The sequence below is a fragment of the Periplaneta americana genome, chromosome 7 (genome assembly GCF_040183065.1).
Source record: "Periplaneta americana isolate PAMFEO1 chromosome 7, P.americana_PAMFEO1_priV1, whole genome shotgun sequence".
NCBI lineage: Eukaryota > Metazoa > Arthropoda > Insecta > Blattodea > Blattidae > Periplaneta > Periplaneta americana.
This window is the reverse complement of record NC_091123.1, coordinates 16,408,899-16,422,455: the sequence shown is the minus strand read 5'-3', so window position 1 is coordinate 16,422,455 and position 13,557 is coordinate 16,408,899.

Below are 13,557 nucleotides of genomic sequence, written 5' to 3'. Positions count from 1 at the left end.
TGCATCTGAGTTGATAGTATTTTTGCAGGAGCACTGTCACCAACTGAGTGTAGTTATCATCTCTTTTGTTGCCTAAAAATCCATGAATAACTCCCAAACTTCCTTTCCTTTACCCTCCAAAACTTGGTCAAATGCAGGATTCTTTACCAAGTTCTCGAATTTGTGACCCGACAAAAATACCTTCCTTAACTTTGGCATCACTTAATATCGGAAATTTCTCTCTTACGTACTTAAAGGCCTGTCCTTCTTGGTTCATACCTGTGACAAAATTTTTTATCAAACCCAGCTTAATATGCAGGGATGGAAGAAGAATATCTTTTGGGTCCACGAGAGGCTCGGCAACGACATTTTTCTCGCTAGGGTTATGATTTCTTGCAGGCCAGTCTGCTTGAATATAATGTGATTTCCTATCTCTGCTGTCCCACATACATAAAAAGCAGCAATATTTTGTGTACCCCAGTTGCATTCCTAAGAGTACAGCAATAGATCACCACAGATTTTTCACTTGTGTTCATGATATTTGATTGAGTCGAAGAGGGCTGTCATATTTGCATAAGTCTCCTTCATGTGAACTCCATGACCAACAGGAATAGAAGGAAGACGGTTGCCATTGTGAAGTAATACAGCTTTCAAACTAAGCTTGGAGGAGTCTATGAATAGCCTCCATTCAGTTGGATCATGGTTCAAATTCAAACATTTCATCAAGCCATTAATGTCGCAGCAAACAAGATAGTTTTTCTTAAATAAAATATAAAAAAAGGGGAAGCAGATCCCCGTGACGTTGTCTGTACTGTGAGACCCTGACATCACATTCGAGAAGATTCCATTGCTATAGTCTAGACCCTAGAATTTCTGCCTTCTCCTTTGACAGGTCAAGGTCTCTAATGAGATCACTCAATTCCGCTTGACTCAGTCTGTGCGATTTATCATCTTTTTTCCTCAAAATCAGGGTCATGGGATGTGGAAGCCTTGTTGGGTTCTTCTTCTTGTTCCACACTGTCTTCATTTTCTACTTCAAACACACAATTTTCGTGGCATTTTTACAAATTTTACACTTTAAAACACTTCCAAACCAGAAATTCTACCTTAATTAGAGCAGAAATAATATGAAATTCACAGTCACAGCAAAAATATCTATGTTTGTAACTTACAAACAGCTGAAGAACTTTTGTGTTTTGTTATTTGACAGGTGTGCCAACTCACAAAACAAAATTTCCCCCAAACTGAAAATGTTGACTCTAAAAACTGAAATGTCACTTTATCTCCAAAGCAAGAGCTAATCTGTAATTTTTATGGTGATTTTTGAATTCAGCAGGTGAAAATATATAAGATATAGCTATTTTTGAGCAAGAAACATTTTCATTGTTGACCAGTGAAATATTATAAACCGGTAACGAAATTAATTACGCGTGACTTGATTATATAAGCAATTTCGAAAACCAATAAACCACTAATGTTAAGTGTAATCAGAAATGTGGAAATTAATATATATTTTAGATAAAATATTTAATTATCGGTGTTCCATTGTTTTCTAGTTTCCATTAAATCACACAAATGAAAACTGATGTAAAATATGGTTACTTTACGAGGAGTTGTGCGAATATTTTGAAATAAATTTATTCTTCTGCTATGTTTGCTCTGAATAATATGACTAAAGTTTACTCTATTTAATATCACAGAATTAATTTGAATAATTGAGATTTATACATTTTTAGTTGTGCAGCAGAAAATTAAAAATGCTCTTTCAGTAGTTTTGTTTCGTGTAATTATTTACTTCTATGCATATTGTCTGTGTTAATTAAATTGCCTCTGAAACATTTGGATTTCATTTGGATTAAATTCTGAACTGAATTACTGCGTGCATTCTAAAGATAATATAATTTTTAATTTCGAAATGTTATGACACATTGCGTATATTTTATTCTCTGTTTTAAATAGAAGAAATAAATTTACTAAAACGTTAAATAAAATATGTTATTAATTAAATACCTTCATTATTTTTGTGTCATGTTCTATTTCCATTAAATACTTTTAAATCCATATTATTTCATTATAGAACGACAATATGCCATTTTAAATGTTTGTAACTTACATCGCCAAAAGAGGATAAGGATCTTAATACATAACAGGCAGAGTTCAATTATGGAGTAGTATGTTTTTAGACAACCATTCCTAAGATGATGAATTTTTAATGCTAGCCAAACAAGAGAGAATTAAAAATTATACTGTAGCGTGCAAAAAGTACTTTTAACACTAGTGCGAAAAGTATGCTCAGCACTGACTTTCAACTGTTTGCACCGATCGTCAATTGTTTCCCACCAGATGTCGTACTGCAGCAATCACAATCGATCAATAAAACAGTTGAAAGAATACCAGATCTACTTTAAAAAATTGTTGTTTTTAGTTAAGAAATGTATACATTGCTTCAAGAGTTAATTTATTGAAAACTATATTAAACAGTTAAGAATTGAATACTATTAAAAAAAAAACTAGCAGGAATCTGGGCTTGAAACTTGGATCTTTCCGTCTAATGCTCTATCGTTGAGCAATGCCACTGACTGTTTTTAATGTAATGAAGTTTCACTATTACAATAAAAGGGAATACAGCAGTGGATAAGTTGTTTTTATACCAACACCGACAAAAGACTGTCTAAAAAATGTGTGCGAGACATGTGAAAAATGATTTTATTTTGCTCGTAGGGTTGCTCCAGTCGGCCTGCGGACGCTTTCAAAACATCCTTACTCAAAAAATAAAATTCCATTTTCAACACTTGTATCATAAATAATTATTACGTGTTTTCTAGTTTAAGTAGGCCTTAATTATCCAATTCTAAAGCAAGAAAATTGATTAATATATATTGTTTAAAATCAATTTTCTTGTATTTAATCTAATATTCTAGGAAAACTCAACATTATTATGTGAACTAAATTACAGTGAAGTGAAATAATGACACTATAAGAAATATCAATTTTTAGTTTTTATCTTATAAATGCTTTTTCCCAGAATTTGTAATTTGTTGGGCGGGCGCTAGGGATTGGTAAATTTGGAACATTAAGAAAAAAAGTGCAGTTTGGTACAGTTTGGTACATTTTGTATGAGCTGTGGCACATTTTATTTTTGGTCAGTGGCGAGACAGGTGTGATGATAGCTTTCGTAGTCGACTAAAGATTTGTTTTGAAGTGGAGGAAAGAGGAGCATTTAACGAATGTTATTTAAAAAAAAATAAGGATCTGTTGGCATTGACGTAAATTGCACTGTCTACGCAATGTTTGCAAATAAATCATATTTCTGGACATGCAGAAATTCCTCCATATTTCTATGCTCATTTCGTATAGTACATTTTGCTCCACCTTATATTTCTGTTTTACTTATACCTGCTTGTCTGAAAGGTATTTGTTATTGTTTGGTCTTATACATGCATAACTGTATATATTGTTCACTTTACTCTCTTTGTCCATATATAGTATTTGTTTTCCAACCATATCTCTCAGATAGCCAGAAATTACAGAGAACTTGTTTGGGGAAAAAGCACTTTTGAGTAGAAATCCACTACTTGTTGTTTCTACCCCCAGGTAGTTGTCTTGCATTACCTATTCTGTTATGTTATTGTTCATTGAAAGTTTACTGAATGTATATTTAACACAAATATAAACATAATAGAGGACTTAAAGAAAATATGCAAGTACTCAAGAAAATTATATACTACGTACATCAATAAATAATATGAAAAGAATCTATAATAATAATAATAATAATAATAATAATAATAATAATAATAATAATCCGTGGCGCTACAGCCCGTGAAGGGCCTAGACCGACCAGCCGGCTGCTGGCCTCACACCCACATGCCGAAGCAGAGGTGGACGATCATCCAACCAGAATGGAGGTATCGTGTGGTTAGCACGATGATCCTCCCAGCCATTATAGCTGGTATTCGCAACCGGATTTCGCCACCTATCGTAGCTCCCCAAGTGCATCACGATGCTGGGTGGGCACCGGTCCCATACACTGGCCGAAATTTCATGAGAAAATTTCTTCCCCCCTGAAGACTCGAACCAGCGCGCATTCCGTAACGTGAGTCCTAGGCGGGATGCCTTAGACCGCGACGCCACGCGCGGGACGAAAAGAATCTATACTAATAATACATCTGTAACCAAAATGTTTCTGGTACTTTCTGCTTTTTAAAAAAATAATTGGTGTCAACATGTGTAATTAACCAGCCTGAGACCAAAAATCGCATTTTTGAAATTTTTGTTTCTATGTCTGTCTGTCTGGATGTTTGTTACCTTTTCACACGATAATGGCTGAACCGATTTCTATGAAAATTGGAATATAAATGAAGTCCGTTCTAACTTAGATTTTAGGCTCTATGTCATTTAAAATATTTTATTTAAAGGGGGATTATAAGGGGGCCTGAATTAAATAAATCGAAATGTCTCGCTTTTTATTCATTTTCATGAAAAATGTTACATAACAAAAGTTTCTTTCAACATGATTTCCGATAAGTTTTATTCTATGCAAAATTTTTATAGGACTGATATTTAAATTAAGAATTAAGTATATACTTTTATATTGAATTGATTTGCGTTAGCCGACTTTTATAGATTATATAAATTGTCATTCAGACCTATCATAAAGTAGAATTAGAATATACATTTTAAATCACTTAATTATGTATCATGTTTAGTCAATATTTCTTTATAGTCTATGTAAGCTGCTTAATCTATGATTCTATGTTGAAGTATTACTATTAATACGAGTATTACTACTGTTGTTATGTTCTATTGTATTTTCACTTCTGGTAGTGTGGAAGAAAAGACCTCTTGCCTTAACTGTAATACTTACTTACTTACTTACTTACTTACAAATGGCTTTTAAGGAACCCGAAGGTTCATTGCCGCCCTCACATAAGCCTGCCATCGATCCCTATCCTGTGCAAGATTAATCCAGTCTCTATCATCATACCCCACCTCCCTCAAATCCATTTTAATATTATCCTCCCATCTACGTCTCGGCCTCCCCAAAGATCTTTTTCCCTCCGATCTCCCAACTAACACTCTATATGCATTTCTGGATTCGCCCATACGTGCTACATGCCCTGCCCATCTCAAACGTCTGGATTTTAAGTTCCTAATTATGTCAGGTGAAGAATACAATGCGTGCAGTTCTGTGTTGTGTAACTTTCTCCATTCTCCTGTAACTTCATCCCGCTTAGCCCCAAATATTTTCCTAAGAACCTTATTCTCAAACACCTTTAACCTATGTTCCTCTCTCAGAGTGAGAGTCCAAGTTTCACAACCATACAGAACAACCGGTAATATAACTGTTTTATAAATTCTAACTTTCAGATTTTTTGACAGCAGACTGGATGATAAGAGCTTCTCAACCGAATAATAACACGCATTTCCCATATTTATTCTGCGTTTAATTTCCTCCCGAGTGTCATTTATATTTGTTACTGTTGCTCCCAGATATTTGAATTTTTCCACCTCTTCGAAGGATGAATCTCCAATTTTTATATTTCCATTTCGTACAATATTCTGGTCACGAGACATAATCATATACTTTGTCTTTTCGGGATTTACTTCCAAGCCCATCGCTCTACTTGCTTCAAGTAAAATTTCCGTGTTTTCCCTAATCGTTTGTGTATTTTCTCCTAACATATTCACGTCATCCGCATAGACAAGAAGCTGATGTAACCCGTTCAATTCCAAACCCTGCCTGTTATCCTGAACTGTCCTAATGACATATTCTAGCGCGAAGTTAAAAAGTAAAGGTGATAGTGCATCTCCCTGCTTTAGCCCGCAGTGAATTGGAAACGCATCAGATAGAAACTGACCTATACGGACTCTGCTGTATGTTTCACTGAGACACATTTTAATTAATCGAACTAGTTTCTTGGGAATACCAAATTCAATAAGAATATCATATAATACTTCCCTCTTAACCGAGTCATATGCCTTTTTGAAATCTATGAATAACTGATGTACTGTACCCTTATACTCCCATTTTTTCTCCATTATCTGTCGAATACAAAAAATCTGATCAATTGTCGATCTATTACGCCGAAAACCGCACTGATGATCCCCAATAATTTCATCTACGTACGGAGTTAATCTTCTCAAAAGAATATTGGACAAAATTTTGTACGACGTCAACAAAAGTGATATTCCTCGAAAGTTACCACAGTTGGTTTTGTCCCCCTTTTTAAAAATAGGTACAACCTGTAATAGAATAAATAAATAAAATATTTTAAAAATGAATGAATGGATGAATGAATGAACGAATAAATAAATATAAATAAATAAATATTAATAAATGAATACTTACTTACTTACTTACAAATGGCTTTTAAGGAACCCGAAGGTTCATTGCCGCCCTCACATAAGCCCGCCATCGGTCCCTATCCTGTGCAAGATTAAGCCAGTCTCTATCATCATACCCCACCTCCCTCAAATCCATTTTAATATTATCCTCCCATCTACGTCTCGGCCTCCCTAAAGGTCTTTTTCCCTCCGGTCTCCCAACTAACACTCTATATGCATTTCTGGATTCGCCCATACGTGCTACATGCCCTGCCCATCTCAAACGTCTGGATTTCAAGTTCCTAATTATGTCAGGTGAAGAATACAATGCGTGCAGTTCTGTGTTGTGTAACTTTCTCCATTCTCCTGTAACTTCATCCCGCTTAGCCCCAAATATTTTCCTAAGCACCTTATTCTCAAAAACCCTTAACCTATGTTCCTCTCTCAGAGTGAGAGTCCAAGTTTCACAGCCATATAGAAGAACCGGTAATATAACTGTTTTATAAATTCTAACTTTCAGATTTTTGGACAGCAGACTGGATGATAAGAGCTTCTCAACCGAATAATAACACGCATTTCCCATATTTATTCTGCGTTTAATTTCCTCCCGAGTGTCATTTATATTTGTTACTGTTGCTCCAAGATATTTGAATTTTTCCACCTCTTCGAAGGATAAATCTCCAATATTTATATTTCCATTTCGTACAATATTCCCGTCACGAGACATAATCATATACTTTGTCTTTTCGGGATTTACTTCCAAACCGATCGCTTTACTTGCTTCAAGTAAAATTTCCGTGTTTTCCCTAACCGTTTGTGTATTTTCTCCTAACATATTCACGTCATCTGCATAGACAAGAAGCTGATGTAGCCCGTTCAATTCCAAACCCTGCCTGTTATCCTGAACTTTCCTAATGGCATATTCTAAAGCGAAGTTGATACGTTAGAATTTAACACAAGAAAGTCTTATCATACATATTCCGAAGTGATACAGTGTTAAAAGTTGTGTAATCAAGATGTATAAATAAATAAGTAAAAAATAAATAAATCAAAATAAATAAGTAAATAAATAAATGAATAAATAAGTAAATAAATACACACGTAAATAAGTAAATATGTATATAAGTAAATATATATAAGTAAATATGTAAATAAATAAATAAATAAAGTACAGTAACTAAATAAATAAATAAAGTAAATAAATAAATGAAGTAAATAGCTAAAGAAAGTAAGTAAATAAATAAATGAAGTAAGTAACTAAACAAATAAAGTAACTAAAAAAATAAATTAAATAAATAAAAATACTCATGTTCGACTACCTTCTCTACAATTCGGACTGTCACTAATTCAGATTGTACTTTCCCCCTCTTAATCCGAATTGGTGAGATTCTACTATATATGAAAATTATAGGAAAAGATAAATAAACGGATGAAAAAAGGAAGGAATTGAAGTAAAAGATAAAGGAAAGAAGCAAATGAAAAATAACATAATCAATCCATTTCTAATCCTAATGACCGCATTAAATACCTTGGTATTAATTTTAATGATGAAATCGTTTTTGATAAATGTGCAGTTTTTACCACATTCAGTAAAAATATCTCTAAACTCTGTCTCTCCCCTTTATTAAAACCTGATCAGAAGGTAACGATTATGAATCAATATCTCTGGCCCACTCTTACTTATCCCTTACAGTGTGCCCCACTCTACCAAATCAAAACCAAATTTCTTAATGATTTAGATAAAGTTACCAGCAGATCATGCAAATAGCTTATTGGTCTTCCTCATGACTGCCCAGACGGAATGCTTTACTCCCCTAAAAAATATCGTGGTCTTTCGTTAATGAAAGCATCTTGGGAAGCTTATGTGCAACACATAAATATCTGTAATACTCTTCTTCGTGTTGATGACTCCCATCTCCACAATGTTAGGGACCTTGTAAGTGAAAAAGCTTCTGCTCTGTCAAAATTGAATATCACAGCTATTGATGCTATCAACTGGTCAGGTCGTAAAATTCGTAAACACTTAAGAAATGACGCATTCCAAACTTGGACAAACCATACCTTGCGTGGTAAAGGGGTTATTATTTATAGTGATCTCCCCAAGGCTAACTCATGGGTAAGTAATCGAAAGGGCCTATCTTCCTCAGAATGGACCAATGCTTTAAAAATGTCAAGCAATATTTCGGCGGTTCGCGCAATACCGGGCAGAACTCTAAGCACAACCCGCTGCCGTCATCCAGACTGTAGCGAGCTTGAAACACTTGGACACGTGCTTGGACAATGCCCTAAAGGCGAGCTGCTGATCAATGCTAGACATCATCGTGTACGACATGCTTTGGCGATATCGTTAAAAACTTTAAATTTGGAAATTCATGAGGAAGTACATTGTGTATCATCAGATGGTTCTTTTAGACGGGCAGACATTATTGCTATCAACGGACGCTTAAAACGGGCTCTTGTTCTTGACCCTACTATCCGTTTCGAAAGAAACCTAAATCAGGCCACCGAGGTTGATATTGAGAAGAAGTCCATATATGAACCTTGTCTGCCGTATCTGTCTCAAAAGTACAACGTCCCTCTTAAACAATGGTCCGTCATTGGTTTGCTGTTTGGCAGTAGAGGTTCTATTACAAAATTCACATGGAATTATCTTAAGAAACTTCACATTCCTTTTGATTATGTAATGTCTATTCTTATAAATATTATCAAGGATTCTCTTCAAATATTACATCATCATCTCTATTTCAATTAATCAACTTATATTTGCCTTCAACAATTAACTTTCTTTTTTCTTTAATGTATCACATCACATTATTATACATGTTTATTGTATTCAGGACCCTTGTGGTCACTCAAAATTCTTTGAGCTGATGTCTATAATTTAGAAATTTATAAAGCTAAATACAAATTAAGAAATAAAGAATAAGTTAAAAAGAAATTACGAAGTTAACCAGGAAGAAATAAAGGGAATATAAACAGAAATTAGTAAGAGGGGGAAAAAATCTTCGCAAGACATCCATATAGGCTTGGGAATAGCTCCTATGAAGTACTGTAATTGTGATGATGATCGAAGTACATACAGAATGTTAGAAGTATACTCGTAGTCTGAGGAAGTCAATGAATTTCCGGTTGTTAGAATATCTTAGTGTGAACTGTACTGTACTGTATGACTGAGTCCTTCCCCATATATCCTCCCAGAGAAAGACGTCCGCGTCGCTTCGATGGTGCCAGAAACAGGTCCCGAGAACAGAATGGCTTCTTTTCTAAGGAAAGACATAACTCACTTAAAGACAAGACACTGCGTTCTCAGATTAGCTGACCCCGATCCAATGCAGGGTTGCATCCATTCAAGTCGGTGTGAACACCCCTCTTTGGACTCAGAATAAAGAAAAATTTGTCCCTTGCTGTGGTGGCGTTTCCAGTGAACCCTTGTTCGAAACCCTCCATGAAGTGGAAATCTATATTCCTTGCGTTGAGACTGTGTGTTAGTTGTTTTGTGATTTTACTATGTTGTCTTAATCGGAGACAATGTGCCATGTTGACAACATGATCAGAGAGCAATAGTATTTATGGCAATCTTTCTTTTTATACTAAGAGGCGTTTTAAGTTTCAGTGTCTAGCGATAGTGAGACTTTACGTTGAAGCACGCGTCCGGAAATAGTGTTGTCAGTCATCTATCACTTACGCGGAGAGGATGGTATTTTTGATGAAAAATGACTAAATTAAAAAAAAATCTTTAAAACACTCTGTGATATGTGTGGATAGCCATTTTTAAATTTACTGCATTATGGATTTTTAAATCACTCGCCCACTTTTATTGTTGTTTCCGGTAAATTAAATTTTCAAAAAATATATTTTTTTCTTTAAATACCCTTTGATATGTGTGGAATGCATTGCATAACATTTTGTGGGTACTTGTGCCCTTATCGGATGTTGAGACGTTATTTTTAAACTTCCTGCGCTATGGATTTTTAAATCACACGCCCGCTTTTATCGGTTTCCAGTAACTTCATTTTTTTTTTTTTGCTACATTGCCAGACAAAATGAATATAATTTCTGAACTATTAAAGATACATGCATGAAATTTAGAACACACATTCTTTAGACTATTAGGAAACTTTTATCTGTAACAGAATTTTATTAATTGATTTCATTTTAAAAATACGTCCGTTTGTTTGCAAGAAAGGAAATCAGAAAATTGTTACTAAATTTTAATTGTTTATATTACAAACGTAGGGACTAATATCAAAATTCTGTTACAGACAGTTTTTTAGAACATACTTTTGCAAATACATTGCAAAAACTGTTTGAATCCATATTTAAAAACGGTTTAGATATATCGGTTTTAGTACAATCCTGCATTGGGTATATATTTTTTCAAATTTGGGCCCCAAAATATTTTTTTCAAAATATTCTTATTTGGTTGAGTTGCCACAGCTATGAGCTCTCTACATACAAAAAATTAATAATTTACACCAAATAGGAAAAAAGTTTTAAAAAATACCATCCTCTCTCCTTAAAGTGGTTTATTAAGAATTAAAGTATGAAAATAGTTTTAAACCATTAAAAGTCATATAAAAATGATTATGCAAACTTATTTGTTGGAACCGAGAGATCAAATGCAATGTAAGAACGTTAATAAAATGTGTATTTCAGATGTATTACACTTTTACTACAGTCCGCGTCACCGTTTTTGGCGTGTGAAATAAGTAATGGAAACGTTAAGTGCGAGTGTTTTACATTTTCCGCAGTCAGTCTGATAACTGTGTTTGGCAAATGGCTGATGTGACGTGTATAGGAAGTGATACCATTCTCAGCTGCAATAGCAACATGCTCACAAACTGGGCACTAGGACAAACGCCAAAAACGCTGGCGCCAGCTGTACGTCATACAAATTTTGACCAATAAAACGGTAATGACTGTAATGAGATAAGGGAAAACCCCGTAAAAATCTTAAACAGGTAACTTGTCCCAACCAGAGCTTTTACGGTCAGAAATGTTAACCGTTACTCACAGCGGTGTACTAGACCTTCTTAAGCGTTAGGTCTACAGTACGTTATGAAAAAAACTTATAAATACTGAGCAAGATAATTTTTGGGGAAAAAAAACTTCAATTTTTCCAGCCACAAAACAAATTGCAGTTTTGTTTAAACATTAATCTAGTCCAGTCATGTCAATTGATGCTCACAGGCGCAAGCGCGCGCTTTAGAGCTCAGGAGAGCCTGAGCGCTTTACAGCGGAAAGGAAAGAGACAGACGAAAGAGGTAGTATATGCCGCTTTTCGAGCTATATTCAGGGATGGCCAGCACTGATTCAATAGATAAAGGGAAGAGAACTAATTAAAACTGTATCCATGTTAATTTTTAGATTTGTCTGAGAAGTATAAGTACATTATAAAAATGTAAGTTTAATTTCAATGCTCATTTTTCACAAGTTTGTTTTTTTATTGAAAATGAATATTTTCTCAACTTTTTTTTTATAGAAAAGTCAAATTTTCAGATATAGACTATTTATTTAGTAGTCTTACAGGTACTGAAACAATGTTTTCGTAAATCTAATATACCGTAAATACGTATTACTGAAGATAGTGTATTACAAATTTTGAAAATATTCGCATGGAAAATGTTTGTAAGGAATTGAAGTAACAAAGCAACTATTGTTACATCATAAGCAAAAGATATGTGCCCATGTGTTGTAAAAATGTCAGTTCTATAGCTGCAGCAGGTTTCGAGAAAAGAATTTAATATTCTGATGATAGGAAGTTGCTCACCAGTATCACCTTAAAAGCATAATGCGGTAAGAGTTTTGTTATGGAATATTAATTACATTTAAAACATACACAGTACCTAGGTAACTTTACTTTGTACTGTAATATTGTTTTGATTAGTTCATTGATTACTTTCATAAGGCTAAAATCATGTCATACTCAATCCCTTTTTTTGGGATATCATTTTCTTTATGAATGACGTGTTTCATCCATTTAGTACAGTATAATAAAATTGTAATACTATGGAATTTATGTGAATATTCCTTCTTAACTCTTTATTATGTTATTAACGTTTAAAATACAACTGTACTATTAAGACATCAGTGTTAGTGCTTTTGTTTTAAAGACAATATAGATAATATCAAACAGAAAGAAGCCATATAAAAATAACGACATAAAATGTCACGTTCCGTTTGAAGTTTGTGTACCACTGTTTTCTTAATCCAACAGGCTGCTCATTTCTCCTTCCATACCTAACGCTTGACGCCCGCGCAAGACGTCAAGGTCAGAAAAATGCGCTTGTTTTGACATCACTGATGTAGTGTATCATTCTTACCATGGAATGGGTATTACTGCATTTGTTCGATTGCTGCTTGTCTTTTGTTTTTAATATCAGTCTCGGGAAGACTTGATCAGTTAGTCTTACATTTAACACCTGTTTCAAGTGTATGTTTTCTTTTATTGCAATATACAGGGACATCATTTTATTTTTACTAACATTTTTAATATTAACCTGTCTATACCTTTAGAGAACCGGAAACACCGCTTGCTCCCCCCTCCAAGACTGGAGTTCGATGATACTGGCGTAAAACACAAATCACTCTACTAGGTATAGGAAGGAAGAAAAGTAGTTCATCCATTTACGTAAACTAGGAAATATTTGCGATTTTGAGTTTGATAATTTTCATTAGGTTTTTCTTTAATCAAAGTACAGTACTGTATTAAGAATAAGTGTTTTTACTCACGAAGTGAGTTATCCATGCGAACGTATTCATTATGCAGTGTATATTATACTGTCTACAGCACATTAGCGTACAATATAGAGAAAGAAGTTAAATTGAAAAATAATCATAATATGAATATTTAAACACAATTTTGAAAATGGTGGCCGTTCATTTCGATACAGGCTTCAGTTCTTTTGTGCATATTATCGCACTATAGACTATTGCATCTAATTCCAATTGCCAGTTTCGTCCTTCGTACTAGTAACTCATGTTGAAATAATTCTGTACCTACTCTACGTACTGTAAATTCAATCTTCACTTCTGCCCGACCCGAAAATATAAAATTACTCAGACATGCTATCTACTGTCCGTCCAAGTGGTTATGCCGCAGGATTGTAGAAAGGGAGGAAATCACGTGACAATTAATTACTTAACGAGGCCCTTTTATTTAAGTTAAATTAAACAGCTGTATAATATTACGTAAACGCCCAATTCCTAAGAGAAATTAATGTTTTCAGAAAAGAGCTAAGACAGCCCAGC